The sequence below is a fragment of the Salmo salar genome, chromosome 14 (assembly GCF_965601325.2).
Source record: "Salmo salar chromosome 14, fSalSal1, whole genome shotgun sequence".
Taxonomy (NCBI): Eukaryota; Metazoa; Chordata; class Actinopteri; order Salmoniformes; family Salmonidae; genus Salmo; species Salmo salar.
In genome coordinates this window covers 60,362,420-60,379,267 of record NC_138304.1, presented here as the reverse complement: position 1 = coordinate 60,379,267, position 16,848 = coordinate 60,362,420, and positions in this window count along the sequence as shown.

The window sequence follows — 16,848 nt, the reverse complement described above, 5'->3', positions numbered from 1 at the left end:
GAATCAACACCTTCACTCCTCCATACTGTCTACTAGAATCAACACCTCCACTCCTCCATACTGTCTTCTAGAATCAACACCCCCACTCCTCCATACTGTCTTCTAGAATCAACACCTCCACTCCTCCATACTGTCTTCTAGAATCAACACCTCCACTCCTCCATACTGTCTACTAGAATCAATACCTCCACTCCTCTATACTGTCTGCTAGAATCAACACCTCCACTCCTCTATACAGTCTTCTAGAATCAACACCTCCACTCCTCTATACTGTCTACTAGAATCAACACCTCCACTCTTTCACTCCTCCAAACTGTCTTCTAGAATCAACACCTCCACTCCTCTATACTGTCTACTAGAATCAACACCTCCACTCCTCTATACTGTCTTCTAGAATCAACACCTCCACTCCTCCATACTGTCTTCTAGAATCAACACCTCCACTCCTCCATACTGTCTACTATAATCTACATATCCACTCCTCCAAACTGTCTTCTAGAATCAACACCTCCACTCCTCTATACTGTCTACTAGAATCAACACCTCCACTCCTCTATACTGTCTACTAGAATCAACACCTCCACTCTTTCACTCCTCCATACTCTCTTCTAGAATCAACACCTCCACTCCTCCAAACTGTCTTCTAGAATCAACACCTCCACTCCTCCATACTGTCTACTAGAATCAACAGCTCCACTCTTTCACTCCTCCATACTGTCTTCTAGAATCAACACCTCCACTCTCCCAATACTCCGTACTGTCTATTGGAATCAACACCTCCACTCTTTCACTCCTCCATACTGTCTTCTAGAATCAACACCTTCACTCCTCCATACTGTCTACTAGAATCAACACCTCCACTCCTCCATACTGTCTTCTAGAATCAACACCCCCACTCCTCCATACTGTCTACTAGAATCAACACCTCCACTCTTTCACTCCTCCAAACTGTCTTCTAGAATCAACATCTCCACTCCTCTATACTGGTTATTAGAATCAACACCTCCACTCCTCTATACTGTCTGCTAGAATCAACACCTCCACTCCTCAATACTGTCTTCTAGAATCAACACCTCCACTCCTCTATACTGTCTACTAGAATCAACACCTCCTCTCTTTCACTCCTCCAAACTGTCTTCTAGAATCAACACCTCCACTCCTCCATACTGTCTTCTAGAATCAACACCTCCACTCTCCCACTACTCCGTACTGTCTATTAGAATCAACACCTCCACTCCTCCATACTGTCTACTAGAATCAACACATCCACTCCTCCATACTGTCTTCTAGAATCAACACCTCCACTCCTCCTAACTGTCTTCTAGAATCAACACCTGCACTCCTCCATACTGTCTACTAGAATCAACACCTCCACTCCTCCATACTGTCTACTAGAATCAGCACATCCACTCCTCCATACTGTCTTCTAGAATCAACACCTCCACTCCTCCATACTGTCTTCTAGAATCAACACCTCCACTCCTCCATACTGTCTACTAGAATCAACACCTCCACTCCTCCATACTGTCTACTATAATCTACATCTCCACTCCTCCAAACTGTCTTCTAGAATCAACACCTCCACTCCTCTATACTGTCTACTAGAATCAACACCTCCACTCCTCTATACTGTCTACTAGAATCAACACCTCCACTCTTTCACTCCTCCATACTCTCTTATAGAATCAACACCTCCACTCCTCCATACTGTCTACTGGAATCAACACCTCCACTCCTCCATACTGTCTTCTAGAATCAACACCTCCACTCCTCCATACTGTCTTCTAGAATCAACACCTCCACTCCTCCATACTGTCTTCTAGAATCAACAACTCCACTCCTCCAAACTGTCTTCTAGAATCAACACCCCCACTCCTCCATACTGTCTACTAGAATCAACACCTCCACTCCTCAATAGTGTCTTCTAGAATCAACACCTCCACTCCTCCATACTGTCTACTAGAATCAACACCTCCACTCCTCTATACTGTCTGCTAGAATCAACACCTCCACTCCTCAATACTGTCTTCTAGAATCAACACCTCCACTCCTCTATACTGTCTACTAGAATCAACACCTCCACTCTTTCACTCCTCCAAACTGTCTTCTAGAATCAACACCTCCACTCCTCCTTACTGTCTTCTAGAATCAACATCTCCACTCCTCTATACTGGTTATTAGAATCAACACCTCCACTCCTCTATACTGTCTGCTAGAATCAACACTTCCACTCCTACTAACTGTCTTCTAGAATCAACACCTCCACTCCTCCATACTGTCTTCTAGAATCAACACCTCCACTCCTCCATACTGTCTACTATAATCTACATCTCCACTCCTCCAAACTGTCTTCTAGAATCAACACCTCCACTCCTCTATACTGTCTACTAGAATCAACACCTCCACTCCTCTATACTGTCTTCTAGAATCAACACCTCCACTCCTCCATACTGTCTTCTAGAATCAACACCTCCACTCCTCCATACTGTCTACTATAATCTACATCTCCACTCCTCCAAACTGTCTTCTAGAATCAACACCTCCACTCCTCTATACTGTCTACTAGAATCAATACCTCCACTCCTCTATACTGTCTACTAGAATCAACACCTCCACTCTTTCACTCCTCCATACTCTCTTCTAGAATCAACACCTCCACTCCTCCAAACTGTCTTCTAGAATCAACACCTCCACTCCTCCATACTGTCTACTAGAATCAACAGCTCCACTCTTTCACTCCTCCATACTGTCTTCTAGAATCAACACCTCCACTCTCCCAATACTCCGTACTGTCTATTGGAATCAACACCTCCACTGTTTCACTCCTCCATACTGTCTTCTAGAATCAACACCTTCACTCCTCCATACTGTCTACTAGAATCAACACCTCCACTCCTCCATACTGTCTTCTAGAATCAACACCCCCACTCCTCCATACTGTCTTCTAGAATCAACACCTCCACTCCTCCATACTGTCTTCTAGAATCAACACCTCCACTCCTCCATACTGTCTACTAGAATCAATACCTCCACTCCTCTATACTGTCTGCTAGAATCAACACCTCCACTCCTCTATACAGTCTTCTAGAATCAACACCTCCACTCCTCTATACTGTCTACTAGAATCAACACCTCCACTCTTTCACTCCTCCAAACTGTCTTCTAGAATCAACACCTCCACTCCTCTATACTGTCTACTAGAATCAACACCTCCACTCCTCTATACTGTCTTCTAGAATCAACACCTCCACTCCTCCATACTGTCTTCTAGAATCAACACCTCCACTCCTCCATACTGTCTACTATAATCTACATATCCACTCCTCCAAACTGTCTTCTAGAATCAACACCTCCACTCCTCTATACTGTCTACTAGAATCAACACCTCCACTCCTCTATACTGTCTACTAGAATCAACACCTCCACTCTTTCACTCCTCCATACTCTCTTCTAGAATCAACACCTCCACTCCTCCAAACTGTCTTCTAGAATCAACACCTCCACTCCTCCATACTGTCTACTAGAATCAACAGCTCCACTCTTTCACTCCTCCATACTGTCTTCTAGAATCAACACCTCCACTCTCCCAATACTCCGTACTGTCTATTGGAATCAACACCTCCACTCTTTCACTCCTCCATACTGTCTTCTAGAATCAACACCTTCACTCCTCCATACTGTCTACTAGAATCAACACCTCCACTCCTCCATACTGTCTTCTAGAATCAACACCCCCACTCCTCCATACTGTCTTCTAGAATCAACACCTCCACTCCTCCATACTGTCTTCTAGAATCAACACCTCCACTCCTCCATACTGTCTACTAGAATCAACACCTCCACTCCTCCGTACTGTCTATTAGAATCAACACCTCCACTCTTTCACTCCTCCATACTGTCTTCTAGAATCAACACTTCCACTCCTCCTAACTGACTTCTAGAATCAACACCTCCACTCCTCCATACTGTCTTCTAGAATCAACACCTCCACTCCTCCATACTGTCTACTATAATCTACATCTCCACTCCTCCAAACTGTCTTCTAGAATCAACACCTCCACTCCTCTATACTGTCTACTAGAATCAACACCTCCACTCCTCTATACTGTCTACTAGAATCAACACCTCCACTCTTTCACTCCTCCATACTCTCTTCTAGAATCAACACCTCCACTCCTCCAAACTGTCTTCTAGAATCAACACCTCCACTCCTCCATACTGTCTTCTAGAATCAACACCTCCACTCTCCCAATACTCCGTACTGTCTATTGGAATCAACACCTCCACTCTTTCACTCCTCCATACTGTCTTCTAGAATCAACACCTTCACTCCTCCATACTGTCTACTAGAATCAACACCTCCACTCCTCCATACTGTCTTCTAGAATCAACACCCCCACTCCTCCATACTGTCTTCTAGAATCAACACCTCCACTCCTCCATACTGTCTTCTAGAATCAACACCTCCACTCCTCCATACTGTCTACTAGAATCAATACGTCCACTCCTCTATACTGTCTGCTAGAATCAACACCTCCACTCCTCTATACTGTCTTCTAGAATCAACACCTCCACTCCTCTATACTGTCTACTAGAATCAACACCTCCACTCTTTCACTCCTCCAAACTGTCTTCTAGAATCAACACCTCCACTCCTCCTTACTGTCTTCTAGAATCAACACCTCCACTCCTCTATACTGTCTACTAGAATAAAGACCTACACTCCTCCATACTGTCTTCTAGAATCAACACCTCCACTCCTCCATACTGTCTTCTAGAATCAACACCTCCACTCCTCCATACTGTCTTCTAGAATCAACACTTCCACTCCTCCATACTGTCTTCTAGAATCAACACCTCCACTCCTCCATACTGTCTACTATAATCTACATCTCCACTCCTCCAAACTGTCTTCTAGAATCAACACCTCCACTCCTCTATACTGTCTACTAGAATCAACACCTCCACTCCTCTATACTGTCTTCTAGAATCAACACCTCCACTCCTCCATACTGTCTTCTAGAATCAACACCTCCACTCCTCCATACTGTCTACTATAATCTACATCTCCACTCCTCCAAACTGTCTTCTAGAATCAACACCTCCACTCCTCTATACTGTCTACTAGAATCAACACCTCCACTCCTCTATACTGTCTACTAGAATCAACACCTCCACTCTTTCACTCCTCCATACTCTCTTCTAGAATCAACACCTCCACTCCTCCAAACTGTCTTCTAGAATCAACACCTCCACTCCTCCATACTGTCTACTAGAATCAACAGCTCCACTCTTTCACTCCTCCATACTGTCTTCTAGAATCAACACCTCCACTCTCCCAATACTCCGTACTGTCTATTGGAATCAACACCTCCACTCTTTCACTCCTCCATACTGTCTTCTAGAATCAACACCTTCACACCTCCATACTGTCTACTAGAATCAACACCTCCACTCCTCCATACTGTCTTCTAGAATCAACACCCCCACTCCTCCATACTGTCTTCTAGAATCAACACCTCCACTCCTCCATACTGTCTTCTAGAATCAACACCTCCACTCCTCCATACTGTCTACTAGAATCAATACCTCCACTCCTCTATACTGTCTGCTAGAATCAACACCTCCACTCCTCTATACTGTCTTCTAGAATCAACACCTCCACTCCTCTATACTGTCTACTAGAATCAACACCTCCACTCTTTCACTCCTCCAAACTGTCTTCTAGAATCAACACCTCCACTCCTCTATACTGTCTACTAGAATCAACACCTCCACTCCTCTATACTGTCTTCTAGAATCAACACCTCCACTCCTCCATACTGTCTTCTAGAATCAACACCTCCACTCCTCCATACTGTCTACTATAATCTACATATCCACTCCTCCAAACTGTCTTCTAGAATCAACACCTCCACTCCTCTATACTGTCTACTAGAATCAACACCTCCACTCCTCTATACTGTCTACTAGAATCAACACCTCCACTCTTTCACTCCTCCATACTCTCTTCTAGAATCAACACCTCCACTCCTCCAAACTGTTTTCTAGAATCAACACCTCCACTCCTCCATACTGTCTACTAGAATCAACAGCTCCACTCTTTCACTCCTCCATACTGTCTTCTAGAATCAACACCTCCACTCTCCCAATACTCCGTGCTGTCTATTGGAATCAACACCTCCACTCTTTCACTCCTCCATACTGTCTTCTAGAATCAACACCTTCACTCCTCCATACTGTCTACTAGAATCAACACCTCCACTCCTCCATACTGTCTTCTAGAATCAACACCTCCACTCCTCCATACTGTCTTCTAGAATCAACACCTCCACTCCTCCATACTGTCTACTAGAATCAATACCTCCACTCCTCTATACTGTCTGCTAGAATCAACACCTCCACTCCTCTATACTGTCTTCTAGAATCAACACCTCCACTCCTCTATACTGTCTACTAGAATCAACACCTCCACTCTTTCACTCCTCCAAACTGTCTTCTAGAATCAACACCTCCACTCCTCCTTACTGTCTTCTAGAATCAACACCTCCACTCCTCTATACTGTCTACTAGAATAAAGACCTCCACTCCTCCATACTGTCTTCTAGAATCAACACCTCCACTCCTCTATACTGTCTACTAGAATCAACACCTCCACTCTTTCACTCCTCCAAACTGTCTTCTAGAATCAACACCTCCACTCCTCTATACTGTCTACTAGAATCAACACCTCCACTCCTCCATACTGTCTTCTAGAATCAACACCTCCACTCCTCCATACTGTCTACTATAATCTACATATCCACTCCTCCAAACTGTCTTCTAGAATCAACACCTCCACTCCTCTATACTGTCTACTAGAATCAACACCTCCACTCCTCTATACTGTCTACTAGAATCAACACCTCCACTCTTTCACTCCTCCATACTCTCTTCTAGAATCAACACCTCCACTCCTCCAAACTGTCTTCTAGAATCAACACCTCCACTCCTCCATACTGTCTACTAGAATCAACAGCTCCACTCTTTCACTCCTCCATACTGTCTTCTAGAATCAACACCTCCACTCTCCCAATACTCCGTACTGTCTATTGGAATCAACACCTCCACTCTTTCACTCCTCCATACTGTCTTCTAGAATCAACACCTTCACTCCTCCATACTGTCTACTAGAATCAACACCTCCACTCCTCCATACTGTCTTCTAGAATCAACACCCCCACTCCTCCATACTGTCTTCTAGAATCAACACCTCCACTCCTCCATACTGTCTTCTAGAATCAACACCTCCACTCCTCCATACTGTCTACTAGAATCAATACCTCCACTCCTCTATACTGTCTGCTAGAATCAACACCTCCACTCCTCTATACAGTCTTCTAGAATCAACACCTCCACTCCTCTATACTGTCTACTAGAATCAACACCTCCACTCTTTCACTCCTCCAAACTGTCTTCTAGAATCAACACCTCCACTCCTCTATACTGTCTACTAGAATCAACACCTCCACTCCTCTATACTGTCTTCTAGAATCAACACCTCCACTCCTCCATACTGTCTTCTAGAATCAACACCTCCACTCCTCCATACTGTCTACTATAATCTACATATCCACTCCTCCAAACTGTCTTCTAGAATCAACACCTCCACTCCTCTATACTGTCTACTAGAATCAACACCTCCACTCCTCTATACTGTCTACTAGAATCAACACCTCCACTCTTTCACTCCTCCATACTCTCTTCTAGAATCAACACCTCCACTCCTCCAAACTGTCTTCTAGAATCAACACCTCCACTCCTCCATACTGTCTACTAGAATCAACAGCTCCACTCTTTCACTCCTCCATACTGTCTTCTAGAATCAACACCTCCACTCTCCCAATACTCCGTACTGTCTATTGGAATCAACACCTCCACTCTTTCACTCCTCCATACTGTCTTCTAGAATCAACACCTTCACTCCTCCATACTGTCTACTAGAATCAACACCTCCACTCCTCCATACTGTCTTCTAGAATCAACACCCCCACTCCTCCATACTGTCTACTAGAATCAACACCTCCACTCTTTCACTCCTCCAAACTGTCTTCTAGAATCAACACCTCCACTCCTCCTTACTGTCTTCTAGAATCAACATCTCCACTCCTCTATACTGGTTATTAGAATCAACACCTCCACTCCTCTATACTGTCTGCTAGAATCAACACCTCCACTCCTCAATACTGTCTTCTAGAATCAACACCTCCACTCCTCTATACTGTCTACTAGAATCAACACCTCCTCTCTTTCACTCCTCCAAACTGTCTTCTAGAATCAACACCTCCACTCCTCCATACTGTCTTCTAGAATCAACACCTCCACTCTCCCACTACTCCGTACTGTCTATTAGAATCAACACCTCCACTCCTCCATACTGTCTACTAGAATCAACACATCCACTCCTCCATACTGTCTTCTAGAATCAACACCTCCACTCCTCCTAACTGTCTTCTAGAATCAACACCTGCACTCCTCCATACTGTCTACTAGAATCAACACCTCCACTCCTCCATACTGTCTACTAGAATCAGCACATCCACTCCTCCATACTGTCTTCTAGAATCAACACCTCCACTCCTCCATACTGTCTTCTAGAATCAACACCTCCACTCCTCCATACTGTCTACTAGAATCAACACCTCCACTCCTCCATACTGTCTACTATAATCTACATCTCCACTCCTCCAAACTGTCTTCTAGAATCAACACCTCCACTCCTCTATACTGTCTACTAGAATCAACACCTCCACTCCTCTATACTGTCTACTAGAATCAACACCTCCACTCTTTCACTCCTCCATACTCTCTTATAGAATCAACACCTCCACTCCTCCATACTGTCTACTGGAATCAACACCTCCACTCCTCCATACTGTCTTCTAGAATCAACACCTCCACTCCTCCATACTGTCTTCTAGAATCAACACCTCCACTCCTCCATACTGTCTTCTAGAATCAACAACTCCACTCCTCCAAACTGTCTTCTAGAATCAACACCCCCACTCCTCCATACTGTCTACTAGAATCAACACCTCCACTCCTCAATAGTGTCTTCTAGAATCAACACCTCCACTCCTCCATACTGTCTACTAGAATCAACACCTCCACTCCTCTATACTGTCTGCTAGAATCAACACCTCCACTCCTCAATACTGTCTTCTAGAATCAACACCTCCACTCCTCTATACTGTCTACTAGAATCAACACCTCCACTCTTTCACTCCTCCAAACTGTCTTCTAGAATCAACACCTCCACTCCTCCTTACTGTCTTCTAGAATCAACATCTCCACTCCTCTATACTGGTTATTAGAATCAACACCTCCACTCCTCTATACTGTCTGCTAGAATCAACACTTCCACTCCTACTAACTGTCTTCTAGAATCAACACCTCCACTCCTCCATACTGTCTTCTAGAATCAACACCTCCACTCCTCCATACTGTCTACTATAATCTACATCTCCACTCCTCCAAACTGTCTTCTAGAATCAACACCTCCACTCCTCTATACTGTCTACTAGAATCAACACCTCCACTCCTCTATACTGTCTTCTAGAATCAACACCTCCACTCCTCCATACTGTCTTCTAGAATCAACACCTCCACTCCTCCATACTGTCTACTATAATCTACATCTCCACTCCTCCAAACTGTCTTCTAGAATCAACACCTCCACTCCTCTATACTGTCTACTAGAATCAATACCTCCACTCCTCTATACTGTCTACTAGAATCAACACCTCCACTCTTTCACTCCTCCATACTCTCTTCTAGAATCAACACCTCCACTCCTCCAAACTGTCTTCTAGAATCAACACCTCCACTCCTCCATACTGTCTACTAGAATCAACAGCTCCACTCTTTCACTCCTCCATACTGTCTTCTAGAATCAACACCTCCACTCTCCCAATACTCCGTACTGTCTATTGGAATCAACACCTCCACTGTTTCACTCCTCCATACTGTCTTCTAGAATCAACACCTTCACTCCTCCATACTGTCTACTAGAATCAACACCTCCACTCCTCCATACTGTCTTCTAGAATCAACACCCCCACTCCTCCATACTGTCTTCTAGAATCAACACCTCCACTCCTCCATACTGTCTTCTAGAATCAACACCTCCACTCCTCCATACTGTCTACTAGAATCAATACCTCCACTCCTCTATACTGTCTGCTAGAATCAACACCTCCACTCCTCTATACAGTCTTCTAGAATCAACACCTCCACTCCTCTATACTGTCTACTAGAATCAACACCTCCACTCTTTCACTCCTCCAAACTGTCTTCTAGAATCAACACCTCCACTCCTCTATACTGTCTACTAGAATCAACACCTCCACTCCTCTATACTGTCTTCTAGAATCAACACCTCCACTCCTCCATACTGTCTTCTAGAATCAACACCTCCACTCCTCCATACTGTCTACTATAATCTACATATCCACTCCTCCAAACTGTCTTCTAGAATCAACACCTCCACTCCTCTATACTGTCTACTAGAATCAACACCTCCACTCCTCTATACTGTCTACTAGAATCAACACCTCCACTCTTTCACTCCTCCATACTCTCTTCTAGAATCAACACCTCCACTCCTCCAAACTGTCTTCTAGAATCAACACCTCCACTCCTCCATACTGTCTACTAGAATCAACAGCTCCACTCTTTCACTCCTCCATACTGTCTTCTAGAATCAACACCTCCACTCTCCCAATACTCCGTACTGTCTATTGGAATCAACACCTCCACTCTTTCACTCCTCCATACTGTCTTCTAGAATCAACACCTTCACTCCTCCATACTGTCTACTAGAATCAACACCTCCACTCCTCCATACTGTCTTCTAGAATCAACACCCCCACTCCTCCATACTGTCTTCTAGAATCAACACCTCCACTCCTCCATACTGTCTTCTAGAATCAACACCTCCACTCCTCCATACTGTCTACTAGAATCAACACCTCCACTCCTCCGTACTGTCTATTAGAATCAACACCTCCACTCTTTCACTCCTCCATACTGTCTTCTAGAATCAACACTTCCACTCCTCCTAACTGACTTCTAGAATCAACACCTCCACTCCTCCATACTGTCTTCTAGAATCAACACCTCCACTCCTCCATACTGTCTACTATAATCTACATCTCCACTCCTCCAAACTGTCTTCTAGAATCAACACCTCCACTCCTCTATACTGTCTACTAGAATCAACACCTCCACTCCTCTATACTGTCTACTAGAATCAACACCTCCACTCTTTCACTCCTCCATACTCTCTTCTAGAATCAACACCTCCACTCCTCCAAACTGTCTTCTAGAATCAACACCTCCACTCCTCCATACTGTCTTCTAGAATCAACACCTCCACTCTCCCAATACTCCGTACTGTCTATTGGAATCAACACCTCCACTCTTTCACTCCTCCATACTGTCTTCTAGAATCAACACCTTCACTCCTCCATACTGTCTACTAGAATCAACACCTCCACTCCTCCATACTGTCTTCTAGAATCAACACCCCCACTCCTCCATACTGTCTTCTAGAATCAACACCTCCACTCCTCCATACTGTCTTCTAGAATCAACACCTCCACTCCTCCATACTGTCTACTAGAATCAATACGTCCACTCCTCTATACTGTCTGCTAGAATCAACACCTCCACTCCTCTATACTGTCTTCTAGAATCAACACCTCCACTCCTCTATACTGTCTACTAGAATCAACACCTCCACTCTTTCACTCCTCCAAACTGTCTTCTAGAATCAACACCTCCACTCCTCCTTACTGTCTTCTAGAATCAACACCTCCACTCCTCTATACTGTCTACTAGAATAAAGACCTACACTCCTCCATACTGTCTTCTAGAATCAACACCTCCACTCCTCCATACTGTCTTCTAGAATCAACACCTCCACTCCTCCATACTGTCTTCTAGAATCAACACTTCCACTCCTCCATACTGTCTTCTAGAATCAACACCTCCACTCCTCCATACTGTCTACTATAATCTACATCTCCACTCCTCCAAACTGTCTTCTAGAATCAACACCTCCACTCCTCTATACTGTCTACTAGAATCAACACCTCCACTCCTCTATACTGTCTTCTAGAATCAACACCTCCACTCCTCCATACTGTCTTCTAGAATCAACACCTCCACTCCTCCATACTGTCTACTATAATCTACATCTCCACTCCTCCAAACTGTCTTCTAGAATCAACACCTCCACTCCTCTATACTGTCTACTAGAATCAACACCTCCACTCCTCTATACTGTCTACTAGAATCAACACCTCCACTCTTTCACTCCTCCATACTCTCTTCTAGAATCAACACCTCCACTCCTCCAAACTGTCTTCTAGAATCAACACCTCCACTCCTCCATACTGTCTACTAGAATCAACAGCTCCACTCTTTCACTCCTCCATACTGTCTTCTAGAATCAACACCTCCACTCTCCCAATACTCCGTACTGTCTATTGGAATCAACACCTCCACTCTTTCACTCCTCCATACTGTCTTCTAGAATCAACACCTTCACACCTCCATACTGTCTACTAGAATCAACACCTCCACTCCTCCATACTGTCTTCTAGAATCAACACCCCCACTCCTCCATACTGTCTTCTAGAATCAACACCTCCACTCCTCCATACTGTCTTCTAGAATCAACACCTCCACTCCTCCATACTGTCTACTAGAATCAATACCTCCACTCCTCTATACTGTCTGCTAGAATCAACACCTCCACTCCTCTATACTGTCTTCTAGAATCAACACCTCCACTCCTCTATACTGTCTACTAGAATCAACACCTCCACTCTTTCACTCCTCCAAACTGTCTTCTAGAATCAACACCTCCACTCCTCTATACTGTCTACTAGAATCAACACCTCCACTCCTCTATACTGTCTTCTAGAATCAACACCTCCACTCCTCCATACTGTCTTCTAGAATCAACACCTCCACTCCTCCATACTGTCTACTATAATCTACATATCCACTCCTCCAAACTGTCTTCTAGAATCAACACCTCCACTCCTCTATACTGTCTACTAGAATCAACACCTCCACTCCTCTATACTGTCTACTAGAATCAACACCTCCACTCTTTCACTCCTCCATACTCTCTTCTAGAATCAACACCTCCACTCCTCCAAACTGTTTTCTAGAATCAACACCTCCACTCCTCCATACTGTCTACTAGAATCAACAGCTCCACTCTTTCACTCCTCCATACTGTCTTCTAGAATCAACACCTCCACTCTCCCAATACTCCGTACTGTCTATTGGAATCAACACCTCCACTCTTTCACTCCTCCATACTGTCTTCTAGAATCAACACCTTCACTCCTCCATACTGTCTACTAGAATCAACACCTCCACTCCTCCATACTGTCTTCTAGAATCAACACCTCCACTCCTCCATACTGTCTTCTAGAATCAACACCTCCACTCCTCCATACTGTCTACTAGAATCAATACCTCCACTCCTCTATACTGTCTGCTAGAATCAACACCTCCACTCCTCTATACTGTCTTCTAGAATCAACACCTCCACTCCTCTATACTGTCTACTAGAATCAACACCTCCACTCTTTCACTCCTCCAAACTGTCTTCTAGAATCAACACCTCCACTCCTCCTTACTGTCTTCTAGAATCAACACCTCCACTCCTCTATACTGTCTACTAGAATAAAGACCTCCACTCCTCCATACTGTCTTCTAGAATCAACACCTCCACTCCTCTATACTGTCTACTAGAATCAACACCTCCACTCTTTCACTCCTCCAAACTGTCTTCTAGAATCAACACCTCCACTCCTCTATACTGTCTACTAGAATCAACACCTCCACTCCTCCATACTGTCTTCTAGAATCAACACCTCCACTCCTCCATACTGTCTACTATAATCTACATATCCACTCCTCCAAACTGTCTTCTAGAATCAACACCTCCACTCCTCTATACTGTCTACTAGAATCAACACCTCCACTCCTCTATACTGTCTACTAGAATCAACACCTCCACTCTTTCACTCCTCCATACTCTCTTCTAGAATCAACACCTCCACTCCTCCAAACTGTCTTCTAGAATCAACACCTCCACTCCTCCATACTGTCTACTAGAATCAACAGCTCCACTCTTTCACTCCTCCATACTGTCTTCTAGAATCAACACCTCCACTCTCCCAATACTCCGTACTGTCTATTGGAATCAACACCTCCACTCTTTCACTCCTCCATACTGTCTTCTAGAATCAACACCTTCACTCCTCCATACTGTCTACTAGAATCAACACCTCCACTCCTCCATACTGTCTTCTAGAATCAACACCCCCACTCCTCCATACTGTCTTCTAGAATCAACACCTCCACTCCTCCATACTGTCTTCTAGAATCAACACCTCCACTCCTCCATACTGTCTACTAGAATCAACACCTCCACTCCTCCGTACTGTCTATTAGAATCAACACCTCCACTCTTTCACTCCTCCATACTGTCTTCTAGAATCAACACTTCCACTCCTCCTAACTGACTTCTAGAATCAACACCTCCACTCCTCCATACTGTCTTCTAGAATCAACACCTCCACTCCTCCATACTGTCTACTATAATCTACATCTCCACTCCTCCAAACTGTCTTCTAGAATCAACACCTCCACTCCTCTATACTGTCTACTAGAATCAACACCTCCACTCCTCTATACTGTCTACTAGAATGAACACCTCCACTCTTTCACTCCTCCATACTCTCTTCTAGAATCAACACCTCCACTCCTCCAAACTGTCTTCTAGAATCAACACCTCCACTCCTCCATACTGTCTTCTAGAATCAACACCTCCACTCTCCCAATACTCCGTACTGTCTATTGGAATCAACACATCCACTCTTTCACTCCTCCATACTGTCTTCTAGAATCAACACCTTCACTCCTCCATACTGTCTACTAGAATCAACACCTCCACTCCTCCATACTGTCTTCTAGAATCAACACCCCCACTCCTCCATACTGTCTTCTAGAATCAACACCTCCACTCCTCCATACTGTCTTCTAGAATCAACACCTCCACTCCTCCATACTGTCTACTAGAATCAATACGTCCACTCCTCTATACTGTCTGCTAGAATCAACACCTCCACTCCTCTAAACGGTCTTCTAGAATCAACACCTCCACTCCTCTATACTGTCTACTAGAATCAACACCACCACTCTTTCACTCCTCCAAACTGTCTTCTAGAATCAACACCTCCACTCCTCCTTACTGTCTTCTAGAATCAACACCTCCACTCCTCTATACTGTCTACTAGAATAAAGACCTCCACTCCTCCATACTGTCTTCTAGAATCAACACCTCCACTCCTCCATACTGTCTTCTAGAATCAACACCTCCACTCCTCCATACTGTCTACTAGAATCAACACCTCCACTCCTCCGTACTGTCTATTAGAATCAACACCTCCACTCTTTCACTCCTCCATACTGTCTTCTAGAATCAACACTTCCACTCCTCCTAACTGTCTTCTAGAATCAACACCTCCACTCCTCCATACTGTCTTCTAGAATCAACACCTCCACTCCTCCATACTGTCTACTATAATCTACATCTCCACTCCTCCAAACTGTCTTCTAGAATCAACACCTCCACTCCTCTATACTGTCTACTAGAATCAACACCTCCACTCCTCTATACTGTCTACTAGAATCAACACCTCCACTCTTTCACTCCTCCATACTCTCTTCTAGAATCAACACCTCCACTCCTCCAATCTGTCTTCTAGAATCAACACCTCCACTCCTCCATACTGTCTACTAGAATCAACAGCTCCACTCTTTCACTCCTCCATACTGTCTTCTAGAATCAACACCTCCACTCTCCCAATACTCCGTACTGTCTATTGGAATCAACACCGCCACTCTTTCACTCCTCCATACTGTCTACTAGAATCAACACCTCCACTCCTCTATACTGTCTACTAGAATAAAGACCTCCACTCCTCCATACTGTCTTCTAGAATCAACACCTCCACTCCTCCATACTGTCTTCTAGAATCAACACCTCCACTCCTCCATACTGTCTTCTAGAATAAAGACCTCCACTCCTCCATACTGTCTTCTAGAATCAACACCCCCACTCCTCCATACTGTCTTCTAGAATCAACACCTCCACTCCTCCAAACTGTCTTCTAGAATCAACACCTCCACTCCTCCATACTGTCTACTAGAATCAACACCTCCTCTCTTTCACTCCTCCATACTGTCGTCTAGAATCAACACCTCCACTCTCCCACTACTCCGTACTGTCTATTAGAATCAACACCTCTACTCTTTCACTCCTCCATACTGTCTTCTAGAATCAACACCTCCACTCCTACATACGGTCTACTAGAATCAACACCTCCACTCCTCCAAACTGTATTCTAGAATCAACACCTCCACTCCTCTATACTGTCTTCTAGAATCAACACCTCCACTCCTCCATACTGTCTACTAGAATCAACACCTCCAGTCTTTCACTCCTCCATACTGTCTTCTAGAATCAACACCTCCACTCTCCCACTACTCCGTACTGTCTATTAGAATCAACACCTCCACTAATTTCACTCCTCCATACTGTCTTCTAGAATCAACACCTCCACTCCTCCATACTGTCTATTAGAATCAACACCTCCACTCTCCCACTACTCCGTACTGTCTACTGGAATCAACACCTCCACTCCTCCATACTGTCTTCTAGAATCACCACCTCCACTCCTCCAAACTGTCTTCTAGAATCAACACATCCACTCCTCT